Source organism: Haliotis rubra, unplaced genomic scaffold (assembly GCF_003918875.1).
Source record: "Haliotis rubra isolate DU_JTF1 unplaced genomic scaffold, ASM391887v1 Scf474, whole genome shotgun sequence".
In the NCBI taxonomy this organism is placed as follows: domain Eukaryota; kingdom Metazoa; phylum Mollusca; class Gastropoda; order Lepetellida; family Haliotidae; genus Haliotis; species Haliotis rubra.
The window spans coordinates 510,327-534,505 of NW_025767162.1; the positions used below are offsets into that span (position 1 = coordinate 510,327).

General features: G+C 40.5%; 2 protein-coding genes across 2 annotated transcripts in view; one reads left to right on the top strand and one right to left on the bottom strand.

Annotated features, from left to right (window-relative positions):
* The window catches only part of LOC124290777 (histamine H2 receptor-like), an 87,027-nt gene extending 68,307 nt beyond the window's left edge, over positions 1 to 18,720 (bottom strand). Inside the window, exon 1 of the mRNA XM_046727604.1 lies at positions 18,557 to 18,720. The gene's annotated coding sequence lies outside the window, so the exon portion shown is untranslated. The remainder of the gene's footprint in view (positions 1 to 18,556) is intronic.
* The window catches only part of LOC124290776 (protein MTO1 homolog, mitochondrial-like), a 173,037-nt gene that overhangs the window by 129,648 nt on the left and 19,210 nt on the right, over positions 1 to 24,179 (top strand). The window lies entirely within an intron of this gene.

A 24,179-nucleotide genomic window follows, 5' to 3' on the forward strand; every position in this document is an offset into this window, starting at 1 on the left:
AAGAGGATAAGTTAGTGAGTTCAGGGATTTCAGCCTTAGCAAAGAGTAAGTTAGTGAGTTCAGGGATTTCAGCCTTAGCAAAAGAGTAAGTTAGTGAGTTCAGGGATTTCAACCTTAGCAAAAGAGTAAGTTAGTGAGTTCAGGGATTTCAGCCTTAGCAAAAGAATAAGTTAGTGAGTTCAGGGATTTCAGCCTTAGCAAAAGAATAAGTTAGTGAGTTCGGGGATTTCAGCCTTAGCAAAAGAATAAGTTAGTGAGTTCAGGGATTTCAGCCTTAGCAAAAGAGTAAGTTAGTGAGTTCAGGGATTTCAGCCTTAGCAAAAGAGTAAGTTAGTGAGTTCAGGGATTTCAACCTCAGCAAAAGAGTAAGTTAATGAGTTCAGGGATTTCAACCTTAGCAAAAGAGTAAGTTAGTGAGTTCAAATTCAACATCACATCATCATTGTTTCAGCCGGTATCCTCCCAAAACTTCCACAGCTTATAACAACAACATTTCTGGTTGACTGCACACACTTTAGCATACTGATTACCTCAGTCATATAGTGACCAGACCAAGTTTACACACATAGGTGTGATAATCTCACTGCCAGAAATGGGACTAAATCATACTAAAAGCCATTACTACACACATTTATACTGAAAATCAAGTTTTCAAATACACATTTTAATTTCACAATAGCATCTATTTACAATTTAGAAGCAGACTGTAACACTTAACAAAAGAAAACTGTTATAAAACAAAAGTATGGATTGACAGGAAAACTACGTGTCAAAACGCAGCAAAGAAACAGAGAGCCAAAACACATGTGAAGACATTCAGGCTGAACATGAGAAACTTGCATTTCACGTATACACTTATGAACGGCACACTCGTCAATGTTTTAGAGTTAGTTGTGTGTTGTTCATTCAGGTAACAACGTGTACTAATGTTTCATCCCAGTACAGGAATTTATAATTAAAATGGTGTAAAAAGCAACTTAGTTGATTGATGTTCACTTAGAAAAGTGGACTTACAACACAAAGGTGTATAAACGTGCTAAAAGAGTAAATGTGTAGTTTAAGAGCTACAATAAAAGTTGATCTTATTTCAATAGATTTGAGTTTTTGATATTTGGAGTTTTCTCAGATAAGTATATTCCATTAACATTTGTGAATTATGCATCCTTGAAGCAAATTATACAAAACCTGGTCTGACTCTGTGTTGATTACAGACGAGACAGTGTTCCCTGTTGATGGAAGTACTATCTGTTGCATTGGCACTATCTCTCCAGAGATCATCAGGTCTTGGAGTCCGTTGGTGCCATGCCCACTGAGACAGCCATGTTGATACCCACATCTATGCCACTGTACTTCACGGCAGTGCCAGTTTCCGTTTTATGTCTTAGAATGTTTTCTGAACTTTTGGTTGTTGAAATCAAACTGAGAAGCATTGCTTTGGAAAGATTGTGATGCAGATGGTGACTGTGAGATGATGGCTTCTTTGAAGAACATACTGTTGTTGTAGTTAGTGATTGTGTTTAAGAATCTGTCTTTGTGTTTATTTCATAGTATGCAATGTTGAAAGCATGATAACTCATGGACCCCACCACCACCATCCACACCCCACCACCCACCTCTCACATCCCACCACCACCATCCACACCCCACCACCTATCTTTCACATCCCACCTCCACCATCCACACCCCACCACCCACCTTTCACATCCCACCACCCACCATCCACACCCCACCACCACCCATCCATACCCCACCACCCACCTTTCACATCCCACCGCCCATCATCCACACCCGACCGCCCACTATCCACACCCCACCATCCATACCCCACTACCCACCATCCATACCCCACCGCCCACCATCCATACCCCCACCACCCACCTTTCACATCCCACCACCCACCATCCACAGCCCACCGCCCACCATCCATACCCCACCACCCACCTTTCACATCCCACCGCCCACCATCCACATCCGGACCGCCCACCATCCACACCCCACCATCCATACCCCACCACCCACCATCCATACCCCACCGCCCACCTTTCACGTCCCACCACCCACCATCCATATCCCACCACCCAACTTTCACATCCCACCACCCACCATCCATACCCCACCGCCCACCATCCACACCCCACCACCAACCTTTGACATCCCACCGCCCACCATCCATACCCCAACACCCACCATTTACACCACATCACCCACCATCCACACCCCACCACCACTTGACCCCTTCACACAAGTTCCCTGCCTGATACACACATCCTTACCCTCCTGACTTCACAACTGATATAAGAGAATATGGTGGCTTGATTTAAGACTAAGAGTCACCAGTAAGATACAGCATAAATATATATGGTAGTTATACGAGCTGACAATGATTGTTCACATGTGTGACTGAAGCCATCCACTATGATCAGTGTTATTGACTGCTAATGTCTTGAGCATGTGTCTTGGGGAACGGAATTTCTCATGTAGTGGAAAAAGTGTTCCAAGGTCTCAGCCTCAGTCACTGACACAACCCAGGTACTTGAATATTGGGGCATACATTATCTCAGTACTGTAGACAGCCAGCACAGCTGATAGATGGGATCTGTGGGTCATACATTCACCCCTGGTAAGAGACCTTTGGACAGATCAGAGGATAGGACATTCACCCCTGAGAAGAGGCCTTTGGACAGATCTGTGGGTGAGGTATTCACCACAAGGAAGAGGCCTTTGGACAGATCTGTGGGTCAGGCATTCAGTCCCAAGAAGAGGCCTTTGGATAGAACACCTAAAAGACACAACTGTTCATAACTTGTAGCCCCTTAGACTTAGTGTCAATGAAATACAAAGCATTGAGATCAATTTCATGAAAATGATAAATTAATGGACATTTATGTTGTAAAAGTATAACATTTTACGAATTTTATCTCTGCCAACCTGAGCACAAAGCACCCCACCTTGCATCATTTTGATGTGACTGAATATTCACACATGAACGTAAAGTGTGTATTTTCTATCTTACTTGATTAGATACACCAAGTGCATTGACTAACTAAACAATCATGCTTCATGTGGGGCGGTGGGGTAGCCTAGTGATAAAAGTATTCGCTCATCAAGCCAAACACCTGGTGTCTCCACGGTGATATTGCTGGAATAGTGCTAAAGGTGCGTAAAACTAAACTTATTCCCTGATGCTTCATACAAACATCCCATGTGCACATTATCCTGACCAGCTTGTTAAAACAACATTACATAGTTTACTATATATATCTTGTACAAGCATCATCATTATGTTAACACTCACTCACTAACAATCCAGGATGCCATTACCTCTCTATCATGGCTCTCTGGGTTAGAATTGGTCTTCAACAACTCGTGCTTGTCATAAGAGGCGACAAATGGGATCAGGTGGTCAGGCTCGCTGATTTGGTTGAAACGTAATCGTATCCCAATTGCATAAATCAGTGTTCATAATGTTGATCACTGGATAGTCTGGTCCAGACTTGATTATTTACAGACAGCTGGACTATTGCTGAGTGTGACGTTTAACAACAACCAAACCAAACCTTCATGGAGCAACAAACCATCAAGTCTTCTATGAGTTTGTCTTGGAGACTTTCATTCATGTTTTTTACTAACACACACTTATGTTAACAATGCATCAGTAATGTAACCATGACAACAGTTGCACAAGTAAAACAAACAAGCAAACAGTGATTCCGTGACGCAGATAGAACTAAGTCCACCAAATTCATGGCATGAAAAAACCAAACAGCTTAAAAGTGAATGATGTCCCATATGATACCTCGTAAAATGGTAGTGATGTGAGGGAAAATCATTGACAAAAAACAGCATATTGTCTGTGCAGCGTGTCAAGCAGTAAGCCCAAAAAACCTCGGGATGTTCATGAGCCATGTGCCTGTAAGTATCAACATGTGTGTATATACTCAGGAGATGGCATCGCTCTGTGTGTGTAGGGTGTGCTACTTTTGTGTTGAACCCACACTTTAAGTGGTGGGAGCTGATTAATTAAGGAAATAGTTATTGGAGTTCTCGATCTTGAGTATGAAGACGTGAGACTTAATGTCTTAATGTCACTAAATATTTGTACACCATAACTGACATCTTGTAAAGTTATTATTATTTTCATTTTAAGATAACCTTTCTCCTGTACCACTGTGGGTGGTTCTTTTTTAGAATAAAATGAAGTGAAATTGAAAACTGATAACAATACTTACACATTCATTCAGTCACGAGCAGGTCTTTAATTGGGAAGTATTTAAGGTTTTATTTTAATTTAACCACTGCTTCCATTGGCCATGGGCACAAAAATTGACATTAGGTATAATTCTCTATTTAATGGCTTCTGGGAAATAATTTGGCAGATGCCATTTTAAGGTCAAGGTCACAGGACAGAACACACACTGTTTATGGTCAGATTTTCAGGTCAAAGGTCAAGCTGTTGGGTGGGCAGATTGTCAGTTTCTCAAGCAAGGTCACCTTTGCAAGCATGGAATTTCAATGGTAAATGGTAACGGCAATGCAATGGTATTATACCTTCTCCTGAATGTGTCTCAATGTTTATTGGCAGTACAGGATATCCAACAATCAACTTACGTCATATGGACCTAGGCTAATAGACAAGTTGTCTTCATTAAGTTCAGGTCTGGAAGCAATGTTTTGGAAATGGCAGTGAAGGGGCTGTTTTTCCACATTCGTTCATTCATTCGTTCTAGTGGTTAAGTCTGGCTGCACTGAGGTTTTTATTGAATTTCACAACAGTAAGTAATCCACTGAGGTTTAGGTGTGTCTCTATAATGATACTGACAGATTAGTAGCAGCTCCATCATTCGAACACCTGCGGCATGTACAACTGTCACACCATTGATCTGGGAACAGTTTCAAGGTGTGGATTATTTGTTTTGTGAGTGTGGGAGGGAGTCAGTGACTTGACTTCATTGTACCCCTAATAGTTTTAGATGGGAGGAAAGTCTGAAAGGATGGATGTCTTAAACACTAGACCAATACGTAGTCTCTTGAAACATTTAATTGTGACAGGAATATCAAGATTTGCTTCATTTAGAGTTATACCATGATGAGTAGTTTGCAGGGATTTATTATATGGTTGTGACAAATTTGTGAAACTCATGATTAATCAGATGCTGAGTAACCAAGAAACATAAAATCAGAGCAGAGTGTCTCTGCAAACCACAATCGTTGGTTCCTGGTGCACATAAGGGAGGCAATTCCGCACAGGGAGTTGTTGCACATTAGACAGCTGAGACATGCAAGTGAAAACCATGAAAAGGGGTATGCTCACAAACCTAAAAGCATATCAGAACGAATCTAGGAGTTAAACAGCATTCTTTGGGTTCTGACATGCCAAAGGGAGGTGACTCTACAAGGGGTATTGTTCACCATTTGCTTGGTAGGCCATGGAATCAAATGTGTAGAAATGCTTGTTTTCTTTTCTATGCCATGTTTACCACAAAAGTATTTGTTTATTTCTGTCTCTGAATCTGCTCAATAAATCTCATCCTTTCTGCAATAAATTTGCAACATGTTTTGTGCTTTTGTCGCATGTTACATAATTCAAGATATTTTTCAATGTTTCTGCACATTGTTTGTTAAACTCACATGTAAAATAAATGCAAGCAACATTTGTTTTAGATTAGAACAGAAGCCAAATGTTTTGGTGTGTGAGATTTTGTTTCTGATGGGTGTTTGTCTCTCATTAAGAAAGAAGCATGGACAAGCATACCACATTATCTATAAATCATCCTGAAGTTGTTTTATTCAATATGATTTGTTTCAGTCCCTGCTTGTGTTTCTGTTGCTGACTGAACCTAGTCCTTCTTCTTCCTGAAGTTTGCTGTACAGTTTAACAACTATCCAAGGTTCAAATGTTTTATAGATTTGACTTTAATTCTTATTTGGTTTATCATCATCATGTAATAAATGGGGCAGTGGGGTAGTCTAGTGGTTAAGGCATTATCTTGTCCTGAAGACCCAGGTTCAATTCACCACATCATTGTTATAAATGGGGTGGTGGGGTAGTCTAGTGGTTAAGGCATTATCTTGTCCTGAAGACCCAGGTTCAATTCCCCACATCATTGTTATAAATGGGACGGTGGGGTAGTCTAGTGGTTAAGGCATTATCTTGTCCTGAAGACCCAGGTTCGATTCCCCACATCATTGTTATAAATGGGGTCATTGTTATAAATTGTGGGTAGTCTAGTGGTTAAGACGTTATCTTGTCCTGAAGACCCAGGTTTTTCGATTCCCCACATGATTGTTATAAATGGGGCGGTGGGGTAGTCTAGTGGTTAAGGCATTATCTTGTCCTGAAGACCCAGGTTCGATTCCCCACGCCATTGTTATAAATGGGGCAGTGGGGTAGTCTAGTGGTTAAGACGTTATCTTGTCCTGAAGACCCAGGTTTTTCGATTCCCCACATGATTGTTATAAATGGGGCGGTGGGGTAGTCTAGTGGTTAAGGCATTATCTTGTCCTGAAGACCCAGGTTCAATTCCCCACATCATTGTTATAAATGGGGCGGTGGGGTAGTCTAGTGGTTAAGGCGTTATCTTGTCCTGAAGACCCAGGTTCAATTCCCCACATCATTGTTATAAATGGGTCAGTGGGTTAGTCTAGTGGTTAAGGCGTTATATTGTCCTGAAGACCCAGGTTCAATTTCCCACATCATTGTTATAAATGGGGCAGTGGGGTAGTCTAGTGGTTAAGGCGTTATATTGTCCTGAAGACCCAGGTTCAATTCCCCACATCATTGTTATAAATGGGGCAGTGGGGTAGTCTAGTGGTTAAGGCGTTATCTTGTCCTGAAGACCCAGGTTCAATTCCCCCACGTCATTGTTATAAATGGGGTGGTGGGGTAGTCTAGTGGTTAAGGCGTTATCTTGTCCTGAAGACCCAGGTACAATTCCCCACGTCCTTTTTATAAATGGGGCGGTGGGGTAGTCTAGTGGTTAAGGCGTTATCTTGTCCTGAAGACCCAGGTTCAATTCCCCTCATCATTGTTATAAATGGGGCAGTGGGGTAGTCCAGTGGTTAAGGCGTTATCTTGTCCTGAAGACCCAGGTTCAATTCCCCACGTCATTGTTATAAATGAGGCAGTGGGGTAGTCTAGTGGTTAAGACGTTATCTTGTCCTGAAGACCCAGGGGCGGTGGGGTAGCCTAGTGGTTCACGCCAAAGACCCGGGTTTGATTCCCTACATGGGCACAATGTGTTAAGCCCATTTCTGGTGTCCCCCGCCGTGATATTGCTGGAATATTGCTAAAAGCGGCGTAAAACTAAACTCAGTCAGTCAGTCCTGAAGACCCAGGTTCAATTCCCCACGTCATTGTTATAAATGGGGCAGTGGGGTAGTCTAGTGGTTAAGACGTTATCTTGTCCTGAAGACCCAGGTTCAATTCCCCACATCATTGTTATAAATGGGGCAGTGGGGTATTCTAGTGGTTAAGAAGTTATCTTGTCCTGAAGACCCAGGTTCAATTCCCCACATCATTGTTATAAATGGGACAGTGGGGTAGTCTAGTGGTTAAGGCGTTATATTGTCCTGAAGACCCAGGTTCAATTTCCCACATCATTGTTATAAATGGGGCAGTGGGGTAGTCTAGTGGTTAAGGCGTTATCTTGTCCTGAAGACCCAGGTTCAATTTCCCACATCATTGTTATAAATGGGGCAGTGGGGTAGTCTAGTGGTTAAGGCGTTATATTGTCCTGAAGACCCAGGTTCAATTCCCCACATCATTGTTATAAATGGGGCAGTGGGGTAGTCTAGTGGTTAAAGGCGTTATATTGTCCTGAAGACCCAGGTTCAATTCCCACATCATTGTTATAAATGGGGCAGTGGGGTATTCTAGTGGTTAAGGCAATTCCACATATATTGTCCTGAAGACCCAGGTTCAATTCCCCACATCATTGTTATATAAAATGGTCAGTGGGGTAGTCTAGTGGTTAAGGCGTTATATTGTCCTGAAGACCCAGGTTCAATTCCCCACATCATTGTTATAAATGGGGCAGTGGGGTAGTCTAGTGGTTAAGGCGTTATATTGTCCTGAAGACCCAGGTTCAATTCCCCACATCATTGTTATAAATGGGGCAGTGGGGTAGTCTAGTGGTTAAGACGTTATCTTGTCCTGAAGACCCAGGTTCAATTCCCCACATCATTGTTATAAATGGGGCAGTGGGGTAGTCTAGTGGTTAAGACGTTATCTTGTCCTGAAAAACATTGTTTACTTCCCGAGATAAAACTGTTAAACTCACAGACACAGAATCGGTTTTAGTGTCACTGCTTACAGCAAGGTTAGGCAGCATACTTGTTACAGTATTCACTCACCTGAATGTCATTCCTCACAGTGATATAATGTGTCCAGCTCATTTCTGGTGTCTCATGCCATGGAATATTGAAGTAGTGCTAAAAGCAGCCTGAATCATCACTAGCTCAAATACCCACCCACTCGAACACTCACTCACTCAAGAACTTGTGGCATGAAAGTCACATTGTATTGCTGTATGTCATGGTTTTTAGCCTCCAACCGCTATCAGAGACAATGCTGTGAGCTCCATATTGTCAGTAATTCACTCACATGGGTTAGCCTAGTGGTTATGCCTTTGCTCATCACACTGAAAGCCTGGGTACAATTCCCCACTTGTGTGAAGCCCTGGTGTTCCTTTACATGATATCACTGACTGACTGACTGACTGACTGACTGACTGACTGACTCACTGACTCACTCACTCACTCACTCACTCACTCACTGACTGACTGACTGACTGACTGACTGACTGACTGACTGACTCATGACTGACTGACTGACTGACTCACTGACTGACTGACTGACTGACTGACTCACATGACTGACTGACTGACTGACTGACTCACTGACTGACTGACTGACTGACTGACTGACTCACTGACTGACTGACTGACTGACTGACTGACTGACTGACTGACTGACTGACTGACTCACTGACTCACTGACTGACTCACTGACTGACTGACTGACTCACTCACTCACTCACTCACTCACTCACTCACTCACTCTTTTCAGTCATTGTACATTTGTTGATGGTCTGTAATTATCAAAACTGGACCAGACAATCAAACATTTAACATCATTAGCTTCAATCTACACCCTTACACGGGTACAATGTGTGAAGCCCATTTCTGGTTTCCCATCCGTGATATTGCCGGAATATTGCTAAAGCAGCATAAAAATAAATTCACTCACTCACTCAATCTGCACATTATGGATATGATGATCTCACCCAAGTCACCAGATCACCAATTACCACAAACATGACTGGGGCTCAAGACGTATTCTAACCCAGATCTTCAGAGGGCACTATACTGATTGAATTAACCCGAGTTCAATGACCTTTCACATCAGCATCAAGCATGTCTGATGAACCCAATGGCTATCCCTCTGACATTAGAGACTTTGCACTTGCAAACTTAGCAGATAACATTTAATAACCACAGTAACAGATAATATCTGTTCCGGTACGCTGAAGAACCAGTGCTGGAAGGGCAGGAGGTTTTCCCTACAACTAATTTCATCTTGTTTTTTTATGGAACACTGCAGGTTTAAAGCGTGGGCAATGAAGTCTCCACTTTATTAGTTGTTAAGGAAAATGATAGCATTTAGTTAATGGTCTTTAAATGCAGTCTTGTGAGGCAAATGTGTCTTCAGAGGCATGAGGCACAGTATCTGTTCCTGAATGAGATCATAGGATTCACTGTCAGGAGCCCCAGTGAGAAGGGAGATTCCGAACCTGAGGGAACATAGATTTCACTTCAGGCTTTTATATTCGTTTGTTTGTTTGTTTGTGGTTTAGCACCACACTCAGCCACTGTCCACCTATATGATGGCAGTCTGTAAATAATCGAGTCTGGATCAGACAATCAAGTGATTCACATCATGAGCATCGATCCTTGTCATAGGTGAGGTGAGGTGAAATTGGGTTTTACGTCGTGCTTGAGAATATTTCGCTCATATGATGACGTGCATGCGTGTGTATGTGTATGTGCGGCTGCTTGTACTAGCCCCGACTTAAGCTGGTTTTATAGTGCTAGCCCACTGAGATACCATGCCGCAGTGAAGCATGAATACCCCACTCAGACACATTATACTGACTCCGAGCCGACCAGTCCTTCCATGTCATAGGGATACAATGACATTTGTCAACCAAGTCAGTGAGTCTGACCACCCAATCCCGTTAGTTGCCTCTTATGACAAGCATGGGTTACTGAAGATGAATTTTAACCCTGATCTTCAGAGGTATTTCACACTTGAGAAAGGCGCTGAAGACCTGGGTTTGATTCTTGACATGGATACAAAGTGTGATGCCCATTTTTAGTTTTCCGTGCCGTGCTGTTTCTGGAATATTGCTGAAGGCTGCATAAAACTCAACTCACTCACTCTCTGCTGAAAGGGCTTGGGCAGAAGAGAAACATATATGATTCATTGACTGTGAAACAGACACGGTTTTTTTAACAAGAAGAATGTATAGTTACAGCCAAATTCAGTTTCCAGTCTGACCAACAATTGTATGGACCTGTTTACAAAGCCTCTGTAGTTAATGAGAGGTATCAAATGAACAGTTTGACAGTTGGTGATGTCAGCAGGATGTGTGCTAGCTGCACTGACTGGGAGGAGTTCATCAAGGTCGAAAATCAATAACTAGAGACCTGTTTAGAGCAACAAAATCTATATTGTCAGTCTGTTGTTAATGAGACGAACAAAAAGATCTTCACAAGAAATAAACATGTTTTTCAGGTGAATTGAATTTCCAAAGTTCAGACAAAATGTACATCAAAACTTGACCAAATTGTGGATTTGAATTGTGTGAGAGAGAGAGAGAAGGAGAGACGCCTAAGGAGGGAATAATCCCCATGAGGGATTTAATGAGGGAAAGTCTCAGCAACCTCTGGTGTGTTATTTAAACACATTTTTATTAATTGAATGAATAGGCATTGGTGAACAAGCTATTATATATGGTTTGTATGACAACCACTCCCATACAACATATATTACAAAGTTTAACATCAGAACATATCTATATATGGCATAAACAGAAATGCAGAAGTATGGTGGCATCAAATATGTGGGTATTTTTTGTCCTTATCAAAATTTCTCCAATCTGCCCATTAATGAGATGAAACAGTGCACAAAATGAAGGATGTCTAAACTGGTTTTCCTTCCAACATACAGCATCTAATGTAAATCCTTTATAATAGCAGTACATGATATTGTGGATATCAGTATAATTTGGACAAATTTATTAAAAAAATGAAAGCAATCTTTGTATTGATGACCACAGGAGCAGTATGGATTCTTTCAAAGGCGTATCTTTAAAATTTCTGGGTGTTGAAATGACTACAGCTGATTTGTAGTCAGGAATGTATAATTTGGCAGAAATGTTTTCCGTAATTTCAGTTGAAACGTAGGTTTGTTTTTCACCTCGATCGCTGTTTTAAAGCTTTTAAAGCAAGTCTGAGCTAGTATACTGGATGGGAAGTTTGTTCCATAGTTTGATACTATAAGAAAACCCCAACATTTTTCACGATGGTTTGTCCTGCAGTGTATAGTATGGATACTGGATTGGTTCTGGTTTGGTTGGTTGGTTGTTTAACGCCGCACACTGCAATATACCAGCTATATGGTGGCGGTCTGTAAATAATGGAGTTTATACCAGACAGTCCAATGATCAACAGCATGACCATCGTTCTACGCAATTTGGATTTGATGACATGTGTCAACCAAGTCAGCAAGTCTGACCACGCGATCCCATTAGTCACCTCTTACGACAAGCATGGGTTGCTGAAGACCAATTCTAACCCCCATCTTCAAGGGTGGGATTGGTTTTGAGGTTTCACTGATTGGATTTTGGCCACTTCATTTGTTGGTCATTTCATGAAACAAACTGATTTTTTTTATCATATCGCCAATGGCTTGTTACTTTTGACAGCACATAGTTATGGAGATCATAAATGTAAATATGAGCAAAGTGTGGAATGAGGAAAAATGTATCGTTGTAATAATATTTTCATATTCACTCTTCAGTTTATTAAATTCCATTTCATTCCTATGATGCAAATGATCATTAAGCCTTCACAAATGACATGTTCTACTAATTGACACATTTTCAAACAAATAAATAAATGGGAAATAATGATATGTCATTTCATTTCTATTCTCACAATTAGATTGACATCTTCATGGAAAGAAATTGGGAATTTCTTTATAGATTTTTAAAAATATTTTGAGTTTTTTACTTATTGTACTGAAACAAATGCACCCAATGTAGCCCATGCAAATATAGAATATGTGGAAAGTTGAGATTATCACAGATTCAATCTTCCCTCAGAAAATGAAGAGTCTCTTAGTTCCTTTATATTTTATGAACATAATTTAGGATCTGTGTTTTATGTAAAGGATGTATATTTCACAGACAAGATGTTAGTCTACGGTCACAGCTTAACAGCTTCAGAACAAATCAACCTGTGACTGGTTGGCTTGGAGTCAGTGACATCTGTGACATCACAAGGTATACACCATGGATTTACCTTCTGTATAACCTTGGAGCAAGGCTAGGAGTCAGTGTACTTTGCCATAATAGGGTGTCCATGTTATACTGTGACATCACAAGGTATACACCATGGATTTACCTTCTGTATAACCTTGGAGCAAGGCTAGGAGTCAGTGTACTTTGCCATAATAGGGTGTCCATGTTATACTGTGACATCACAAGGTATACACCATGGATTTACCTTCTGTATAACCTTGGAGCAAGGCTAGGAGTCAGTGTACTTTGCCATAATATCACAAGGTATACACCATGGATTTACCTTCTGTATAACCTTGGAGCAAGGCTAGGAGTCAGTGTACTTTGCCATAATAGGGTGTCACAAGGTATACACCATGGATTTACCTTCTGTATAACCTTGGAGCAAGGCTAGGAGTCAGTGTACTTTGCCATAATATCACAAGGTATACACCATGGATTTACCTTCTGTATAACCTTGGAGCAAGGCTAGGAGTCAGTGTACTTTGCCATAATATCACAAGGTATACACCATGGATTTACCTTCTGTATAACCTTGGAGCAAGGCTAGGAGTCAGTGTACTTTGCCATAATATCACAAGGTATACACCATGGATCTACCTTCTGTATAACCTTGGAGCAAGGCTCGGTGTCAGTGTACTTTGCCATAATGGGGTGTCCATGTTAAACTGTGACATCACAAGGTATACACCATGGATTTACCTTCTGTATAACCTTGGAGCAAGGCTTGGGGTGAGCACTTTGCCATAATATCACAAGGTATACACCATGGATTTACCTTCTGTATAATACGGTGTCAGTGTACTTTGCCATAATATCACAAGGTATACACCATGGATCTACCTTCTGTATGACCTTGGAGCAAGGCTAGGAGTCAGTGTACTTTGCCATAATGGGGTGTCCATGTTAAACTGTGACATCACAAGGTATACACCATGGATTTACCTTCTGTATAACCTTGGAGCAAGGCTAGGAGTCAGTGTACTTTGCCATAATAGGGTGTCCATGTTATACTGTGACATCACAAGGTATACACCATGGATTTACCTTCTGTATAACCTTGGAGCAATGCTAGGGAGTCAGTGTACTTTGCCATAATAGGGTGTCCATGTTATACTGTGACATCACAAGGTATACACCATGGATTTACCTTCTGTATAACCTTGGAGCAAGGCTAGGAGTCAGTGTACTTTGCCATAATATCACAAGGTATACACCTTGGATCTACCTTCTGTATGACCTTGGGGCAAGGCTAGGAGTCAGTGTACTTTGCCATAATATCACAAGGTATACACCCTGGCAAGGCTCGGTGTCAGTGTACTTTGCCATAATAGGGTGTCCATGTTATACTGTGACATCACAAGGTATACACCATGGATCTACCTTCTGTATAACCTTGGAGCAACGCTTGGAGTCAGTGCACTTTGCCATAATATCACAAGGTATACACCATGGATTTACCTTCTGTATGACCTTGGAGCAAGGCTCGGTGTCAGTGTACTTTGCCATAATATCACAAGGTATACACCATGGATCTACCTTCTGTATGACCTTGGAGCAAGGCTAGGAGTCAGTGTACTTTGCCATAATGGGGTGTCCATGTTAAACTGTGACATCACAAGGTATACACCATGGATTTACCTTCTGTATAACCTTGGAGCAAGGCTCGGTGTCAGTGTACTTTGCCATAATATCACAAGGTATACACCATGGATCTACCTTCTGTATGACCTTGGAGCAAGGCTAGGAGTCAGTGTACTTTGCCATAATGGGGTGTCCATGTTAAACTGTGACATCACAAGGTATACACCATGGATTTACCTTCTGTATGACCTTGGAGCAAGGCTCGGTGTCAGTGTACTTTGCCATAATAGGGTGTCCATGTTATACTGTGACATCACAAGGTATACACCATGGATTTACCTTCTGTATAACCTTGGAGCAATGCTAGGAGTCAGTGTACTTTGCCATAATAGGGTGTCCATGTTATACTGTGACATCACAAGGTATACACCATGGATTTACCTTCTGTATAACCTTGGAGCAAGGCTAGGAGTCAGTGTACTTTACCATAATATCACAAGGTATAGCTAGGAGTCAGTGTACTTTGCCATAATATCACAAGGTATACACCATGGATCTACCTTCTGTATAACCTTGGAGCAACGCTTGGAGTCAGTGTACTTTGCCATAATATCACAAGGTATACACCATGGATTTACCTTCTGTATGACTGTGAGGCTTGGTGTCAGTGTATCACATAATATCACAAGGTATACACCATGGATTTACCTTCTGTATAACCTTGGAGCAACGCTAGTAGTCAGTGTACTTTGCCATAATGGGGTGTCCATGTTAAACTGTGACATCACTAGGTATACACCATGGATTTACCTTCTGTATAACCTTGGAGCAACGCTAGTAGTCAGTGTTCTTTGCCATAATGGGGTGTCCATGTTAAACTGTGACATCACTAGGTATACACCATGGATTTACCTTCTGTATAACCTTGGAGCAAGGCTAGGAGTCAGTGTACTTTGCCATAATAGGGTGTCCATGTTAAACTGTAGCTTCACAAGGTATACAAGGTGACTAGCAGTACAGCTTGCATTAGTCAACCGGGCGCACAGCTGTGCATGCAGGCCGCTCTGTAAGTGGAATAATCACGAATGTGTCATTGGAACCTTTTGCACCTCTAAAAACATCCCTCCACTTTCAAGTATTTTGGTTAAAAAATGTCAACAAAAAATGCCAAAGGTCTTGTTGCAATTCTTGTTTAACTTGTTGGAGTATAATTCTGCTGTGTCTGAACTTGGCATACCTCATATCTTCATCTGCCTGGTTCTTTACTTACCAAATATTTAGCGCCAAGGGATGTTTAAAAGGCCATTAAAATCAAGACATGAGGAAATAATACAAATGCCTTTTCGAGGTTTGGAAATGCTTGAAGAATCGATCAAACGAACATAGAAAGTGTTAATTAGAATATGTATATATTTGTTTTTTTTGTAAGCTTTGTAAGTCTTTAGTGGCAAATAGGATTGACAGATTTAATGTTATCTTGCCTATCTTTGTGGGAAAACAAGATGGCGGACCGAATGATGTGACAGGTAGCTTCTCTCTGTGTCATTGGATACTGCTAGAGATGAAGGAACATGGGGATTCTGTACCAGAGCAGGGAGATAGGACTGTTTCTTGCATACCGCAGTACTCACAGAGATGCCAACCCCAAAGTTGCAAATAGTAGTTTCAAGGATCAAAATTAGTAGTTTGACCATAAAAGTAGTAGTCAACTAAATATACAGAGAGAAAAAAAAAAAGGGATCACATGAAAGGACTTTGTATGAAAACACCATGGTCTACCATTGTTTTGTCTAAGATGACCATGGTCTACCCTGGTTTCTGGTGACCATGGTCTATAATGACCATGGTCTGCTGTGGTATAAGATGGTGACCATGGTCGACCATGGTAGACCATGGGGAAAAATGTTGGTGACTACGGTCTACCATGGTTTCTGGTGACCATGGACTATAATGACCATGGTCTGCTGTGGTATACCATGGGGAGAAATGTTGGTGACCACGGTTTAGCATGGCCAACCATGGTAATACCATGGTTTTCCGTGGTAAGCCGTGGTTGACCATGGTCAACCATGGTGCCTTTTCAGCTGGGCAGTGCAGGGGTGGTGGGGTAGCTAATGGTTTAAGCTATTTGTTATCATTGAATGTCACACTTAGCAATATTTCATCTATAGATATGGCAGTGGTCTCTGTAAATAACTGAATCTGGACCAGACAATCCAGTGATCAACAGCATGGGCATCAATCTACGCAATTGGGATCAGATGACATGTGTCAACCAAGTCAGCGAGCCTGACTACCAAATCCTGTTAGCCACCTCTTACAACAAGCATTGGTTGCTGAAGACCAATTCTAAACCAGATCTTAACAGATACACAACTTAAATAAGTCCCTGTGTTCAAACAGTGGTCACAGATATGACACTACACAGATGGCATGTGATTGCTTTACTAGCTTTTATCACATCGCTTGATCAATGAGAACACTTGGCACTATTGTCAAAATATCTCCTCCCATTTCGGTAAACTTACCCCAGATCTTTCATGATTCTGTTTAAACACTGCTCTCAACAGTATTCCAGGTATATTATGGTGGTCTGTGAAAAGTCTGGAGCAGACAATCCAGTACTGTGATTGACATCATGTACATCAGTCTAATCCGTTGGGATATGACTAAATGTTTCAAGTCCAACATTTGTTCCATTACCTGTTCTTACCAAAACTGTGGGTTACAGATGATGATTTCATATCCCAATCTTCACAGGGTACTGGTACTTACCCTCTGGGTAGGCCTGTTTGTTTTCTTTATATATGGCTTATTCTAGTTTTGTTTTCTGCATAGGATAAATGAGAGTTACCGGGTAATTTTAAACAGAGGGGATCGAGCTTGCTGATTAAGGTAGAAATAACTTTGACTATTCACTGGATTAGAACAGTTTTTTATCACAATCTAAAATTTGAAAAGCGTAGCATTCAGCTTAGCAAAATGGATACCGTTATTAATGAATAAGATTGATAAAAATGGATTTGATTTTGTCGTATTTTACACATTTTGTCCACTTATGACCAAAACATGTGACGTTGTATCATTTCACAGCAAGACACCATGACTGTCTCACAACTGTCAGAGTTCACGGAGAGAGAGTGCTTAATAAATGGCTTTATTATTATATAATGTTGATAAAAATAATGTCTTCTCAGGTTTACGAGGTTTATTGAATAATATATGCCTGGAAATGTTAACCTTTCAAACCTCTGGCTGACATTGTTGGTTCTAAATCATGCTTGTTTTTGGAACTGCAGGTTTTATTGAATGTTGCAGGATGTTTGCTTACTCAAATTTATATGGTATACCGTTACATTGAAAATTTATTAAGTTGTGGAACAGAGCAGTTTGTTTATTCATTTGTTTGTTTTATAATGCCACCCTTGGCAATATTGCACCTCTATTCTGCTGGTCTGTTGATAAGACAGGCAAGTGATTGACGTCATGAGCATCAGGCTACACAGTTAGGAAAGAATGACAGGCACCCATGAAGCTAATGAGGCTGATCCCTGATCCTGCTGGGCACCCCTTACAATCATCGTTGCTGAAGGCAAATTCCATCCCCGAACTTCAAGGGGGCTTGCAGGTATACTTGGACAAATACCACATGTAGACAGGGATAAAACTAGAATAATTATATTATGGTCTGATATTCAGTACATAATCCGCTTGTTTATTGATCAAGTACTACAGCACTGAGCTCTTTCATACTGTGAAGAAAGATGAAAGTTAAAGGTAAAAGCTGGTATACTTGGACAAATACCACATGTAGATGGGGATAAAACTAGAATAATTATATTATGGTCTGATATTCAGTACATAATCCCTTGTTTATTGTTCAAGTACTACAGCACTGTGCTCTTTCATACTGTGAAGAAAGATATAAGTTAAACTTAAAAGCTGGATAACAGAAGTTGTGAAAATAACATCCTAAATCACCCAGTACAACCTGACAATACAACATACAACACAACCTGACAATAAAACATACAACCTGACAATACAACATACAACACAAGCTTTCCTCCCCCACACTCACATATCCCCCTCCAATCCCCCCCCTACTCTACCACACACACTTTTGAAATATTCTAACCCTCTTTCATCTTAAAAAAACTGTAAAAATGTCTTCACTGTTTGTTCCAACAATATTGTTTACTGTTCACATCTACGTCTTTCCAAGGATTCTGTAAGAGACCTTCCATGTCTAGAAACTGTCTCAGACTCTTACGTAATCAAATGCAATGCACTTTTTGAGCTGTTAAAAACCCTGAACACATATCAGTAATATGGTTAATACAAAGTCATAAAATATACACAAGCATATTTTGAAGTTAATCACTTACCTTAGTTAAACCGTGTGTAAAATCCAATGACAAATTATCCTAAGTGAAACGTACAACCTCACAAAGTTTTATGTCAAATTTATAGTGTCAATTTCAAAGGAATCCGAAATCAACAAGCAACATGACGCGACTGCTATAGGTGCAGCAGCCAGCTGATTATACCACATGTGATATAGGCAATGTGGATATGTGCTACTGATATGTTACGAATGTTATCCCACTGTTTGGCAGCAAGCTTGCAATAGATTGGCTCGACTGTTTGGCGACTATTGTGCTTATAACAAAGCATAGTGCAGCTCCGTGTCAGCTGAGGCTGAAACCACTGGCCATGCAGTCCTGCCGTTACTGGAAGTCAATCCGGGATATTGACGAGCACTTGTATCGGGAGACAGCTGGTAGATGAAGGATGTGATATGTAGCAGTTGTAATTGACATTTCTGTGGCAGTGTTGTTTATGTGTTTCTTTTTGTCATGTTTAAGTCATTTTGTAAGAAGAAATTGATAACGGGCATTGTCATTGATGTTGTTGGGAGGCATGTCAAATGTGATACCCAATGTTTGAATCTTTCAATGTATTATGTTTTAGAGAAACGTCCAGATTGATGTTTAAGGGGTTTTTTCAATGCTTTTTTTAAAAAAAATTAACATTTTTTTTTAAAATATATTTTCAGACTTGAAGAATATTTATCATTTTGTTTTTATATTCATTTATAGTGAGTAAGTATGGAAGTATGCCACTATTACCAATATTTCAGCAATATTACGGCGGGGGACACCAGAAATGGGTTTCATACATTGTACCTGTGTGGGGAAACAAACAGGGGTCTTTGTTGTGACGAGTGAACGCTTTAACTACTGGTATTCCCACCGCCCCCTATATTCATTTATAAGTTGCTATAGCAACACTGGTAAATCCAGGGGGATGCAGTCATTATTTTTCAGACACGTCACATGTTAACTGCACGTTTGACCAAGACAGTTTGTGACATGGAAATTTTATGTATTCCCTTGTTCAAATTTCCCATTCCCCTTTTCCAGCATTATGCTTTCAGCTAGTGCCCTGATTTGATCTGTGGAATGGTATGGTTATAAAAATAACAATTACTGTACCCTATGAATAATTTTCAATAAAGATAATTGAACATATTGATCTACAAAAAGCAGTATCCTATAAAGGATGATGCTCAGCACTGATACAATGCTCTTATTGATTTTGTAAACATTCATACTCTCTAAGTATCATTGTTTTGTGTTAAAAAAAAATTAAAAATTCCGAGTATATGCAACCTACATTACTAAGGAAGACCTGGAGGCAAATCCTCCTTTTTGTGGTATGTTATTTTCAATGGGGATCTTACTATGGTCTTTGACATACAAAACCTATCATGAAACAGATAGTTTTTGTAAAAATATTACCATCTGATGTTTGTTAGTAAGACTGTAAGGGTTGGCGGTAGTACAGTGGCTACAACATTTCCTTATCACAACTAAGGTCTGGGTTTGATTCCCACATGTGATTATTTTGGGTGTCCCTGGCCATATCACTGTATTATTGCTTGAAGTGTTATTTAATCTGAATCACTGACCCGCTCATTGACCGACCAAAGACCCACCCACCCTCACTCACTGTGACTCACTCACTCACTCACTCACTCACTCACTCACTCACTCACTCACTCACTCACTCACTCACTCACTCACTCACTCACTCACTCACTCACTCACTCACTCACTCACTCACTCACTCACTCACTCACTCACTCACTCACTCACTCACTTATGGGATGTCATCTGGAGCATGCTGTCATATGATGTCTACATTTCCACCAAAAATATGCCATTTTAGAGACCCAACTAATTCCTACCAGAAAAAGCCCAGAGGGTATGCACTCACAAACTGCCAGTGTTAATATTAATTAGAGCAACAATACTTACTATTTATCTCACTGTGAATAGCTGCGAAATTGCTTATACAGCACAAACCACCACTCACTCACTCACTCATGTTTGACATGTTGTAAACTTCATCTGGATGATTATATTTCAACGTCATCAACACAGTACATCTGACTCAGACTCAAACCATTTCAGCCACACCTCATACATGCCTACAATGAATAAAAGTCAAATAAAAAATGAATTATTTACAACAGACTTTGTAGATCCGGGTTAGAAATGGTCTTCAGCATGGTCTTCAGCTTGTTGTAAGAGGCAACTAAAGGATTGCACGATCACGCCACTGACTCGGTTGACAAGTCATCATACCCTAATTCTGCAGATCGATGCTTATGATGCTGATCACTGGATTGTCTGGTCTAGACTCAATTATTTTCAGATTGCTGCCATATAGCTGGAATATTGCTGAGTGCAGCATTAAACAACAAACAAACAAACAAACAAACAAACCTCGCTTGTCCAATGACGTACAACACAAACACAGATACATACAGATATTGGCACCAGCATCCTCAATAAAATATTCAGAACATTATTTACAGTAAACAGTTTCAGAAAATTCCCCACTCCTCTCAGTACTCCAGCACCATGGGGTCCATCCTGTTTGAATATACATTCCAGGTAGACACGATGCTCGGAAAGAAGTAAGACTGGAATGTGAGAAATCTGGTCAACATGCTACGGAAGGGGGCAATCCATTTCTCATATTTTCCCTCCCACGACACTCTCCATATAACGTTCCTCCCCTTACAACCCTATTTCCAAATATCCAGCTAATTTGATAGAATTACCATGCTGAGCTCATGGCAGCTCGGAATTCACAAAGATTTTTACAGCAGGCTGAAGGAAAAATAGGCAGATAATCATGCTATTGTTTAGTGATCTGCCTATCCACACCGCCACCCTATAGTCTGTGGGGATGTTTTTTCAAAGCATGCCTATCCCCCTGATCTACAATGGGGTCTCACGCTGTTTCCTCCCAGCTGAATCCTCTCACTTCTCCAATGGGATGTAATAATCAGGATTTTAACCATCAGGTATTTCCCCACTGTTAACCAATCTGGGTGTTGTCCTGTTTCTTTCTTAATTGGATAATTTCTTCAAAATTGGACAATGTCATGTCTTTTTGTCTGCCAGACATATCACTAGGTTTGAGGTGTTATCTAGGTATCTCCCCTCTGTTATCCAATAGGACATTGTGATGTTTTTTTGTCTGTCCGGTATATCACCAGGTTTGAGGTGTTATCTTCTTGTTATCTCCCCTCTGTTATCCTATAGGACATTGTAATGTCTTTTTGTCTACCAGGTATATCACCAGGTTTGAGGTGTTATCTTGGTATCTTTCCTATGTTATCCAATAGGACATTGTGATGTATTTTTGTTTGCCAGGCATATCAACAGATTTGAGGTGTTATCTTCTAGTTGTCTCCCCTCTGTTATCCAATAGGGCATTGTGATGTCAGTTTGTCTGCCAGGTATATCACCAGGTGTGAGGTGTTATCTTCTTGTTATCTCCCCTCTGTTATCCAATAGGACATTGTGATGTATTGTTGTCTGCCAGATATTTCCCTGTTTTTCAATGGGATGTGAATGTGAGGTTTGTCTACCAGTTATCTACTGCTGAAAAGGGAGGGTTTTCATGTATTATCTCCCAGGTATAATTCATTGTAAAAGAAGTCATTTTGACGTTAAGAAGTCATTCTGTCTCCCAGGTATTTCCCCTGTTATCCAATGGGATGTGGAGATAAGGATATTTACAAACAGGTATTTCCCCTGTTATCCAATGGGATGTGGAGATAAGGATGTTACAAACAGGTATTCCCCCAGTTATCCAATGGGATGTGGAGATAAGGATATTTACAAACAGGTATTTCCCCAGTTATCCAATGGGATGTGGAGATAAGGATATTTACAAACAGGTATTTCCCCTGTTATCCAATGGGATGTGGAGATAAGGATATTTACAAACAGGTATTTCTCCTGTTATCCAATGGAATGTGGAGATAGGGATGTTACAAACAGGTATTCCCCCTGTTATCCAATGGGATGTGGAGATAAGGATATTTACAAACAGGTATTTACAAACCCTGTTATCCAATGGGATGTGGAGATAAGGATATTTACAAACAGGTATTTCCCCTGTTATCCAATGGGATGTGGAGATAAGGATATTTACAAACAGGTATTTCCCCTGTTATCCAATGGGATGTGGAGATAAGGATATTTACAAACAGGTATTTCCCCTGTTATCCAATGGGATGTGGAGATAAGGATGTTACAAACAGGTATTCCCCCTGTTATCCAGTGGGATGTGGAGATAAGGATATTTACAAACAGGTATTCCCCCTGTTATCCAATGGGATGTGGAGATAAGGATATTTACAAACAGGTATTTCCCCTGTTATCCAATGGGATGTGGAGATAAGGATATTTACAAACACATATTTCCCTTGTTATCCAATGGGATGTGGTGTTGCTTTGATACTGCATGATATATTCCCTTTGTTTTCTGTTGCAGAGAAAATGAAATACCAGTAGTTATACAAAGTAATTGTTTGATGGACTTGCTGGATTTCTTGACAAACATTCTCATTCCTATCTGAGAAAATATGTGGCTTGGAGAAGTGAGCAGTAAGTTGTTCTGTTCTCTGCAAATTCTTTGATAGCTGTTCTATGAATAAAGTAATCCCAAAAATATGAATCAACTATAGGCAATAGAATTGGTTGCCAAGTAATAGCCAGGTTTTTTTACCTCACAATAGATATTTGTTTCATCTGTCTATCCTTCCACGAACTCACCTGTCAATTCACTCACTCACTCACTCACCTGTTGATTTACTCACTCACTCACTCAGACAGTAGTTATTTCGATAGAAGCCACAATGTGCTTTAGCTATTTTAAGGAATCTTTAAATAAAGTCATTGAGACTGAAAAAGGTTAACAAGTAGAATCTCGCTGTATATCACGTTGTTGTGCCTTCAGCAACATTTATCTCAGACACTCCTTAAACAATGCTATGATGCTCCAACTTGTCAACAGCTCATTGGGTGTCGTGAGAGTTCTACCTCCTAACACTAACATCCTACGAGTTTCAGTGATAAAACTGTACACTTCTTCCGTGGTAAATCTTCTGTGAGTGTTAAATTACCCATTAAACTCATCACAGACAGCGTAATCACATTCAAATTCAAGGTTACTTGAGGTGAAGGGACTTAATGAGTACAAATCCTGAATGGTTTAGATGTTCTCGAGACGAGGAAACCCCAGCTGCTTCTGAAACCAGGAGCTTCCTTCCATGTGAACCTCCGGTCCTTTGTCATCTGTATTTACCGATTCTGCACTGATGGTAGATGGGAACTTGAAGAAGTTCCAAGATGCCCCTGGCACAGCAGGATTCCCCCCTGCAGAGTTAGCTAAATGACAACGATGCCAGTCTCAGAGATTTGGCATGGTGCCACTCTCCTGTAGAGTCTCAGACTACATGTACTTTCTGCAGGAACTAAGTAATATGCAAGGGAGATCACTCTAAATGCACAGTAAATCTTGGCAGGGAATGTCTATGGAATTCTTGCAGACAGAAATCATCTTTCACGCCATTTATTTCTCGGTATTGCTGAGTGCTGGAGAAAAAATCATGTAGTGATATTTCTTCTGAGCTTGATTCGA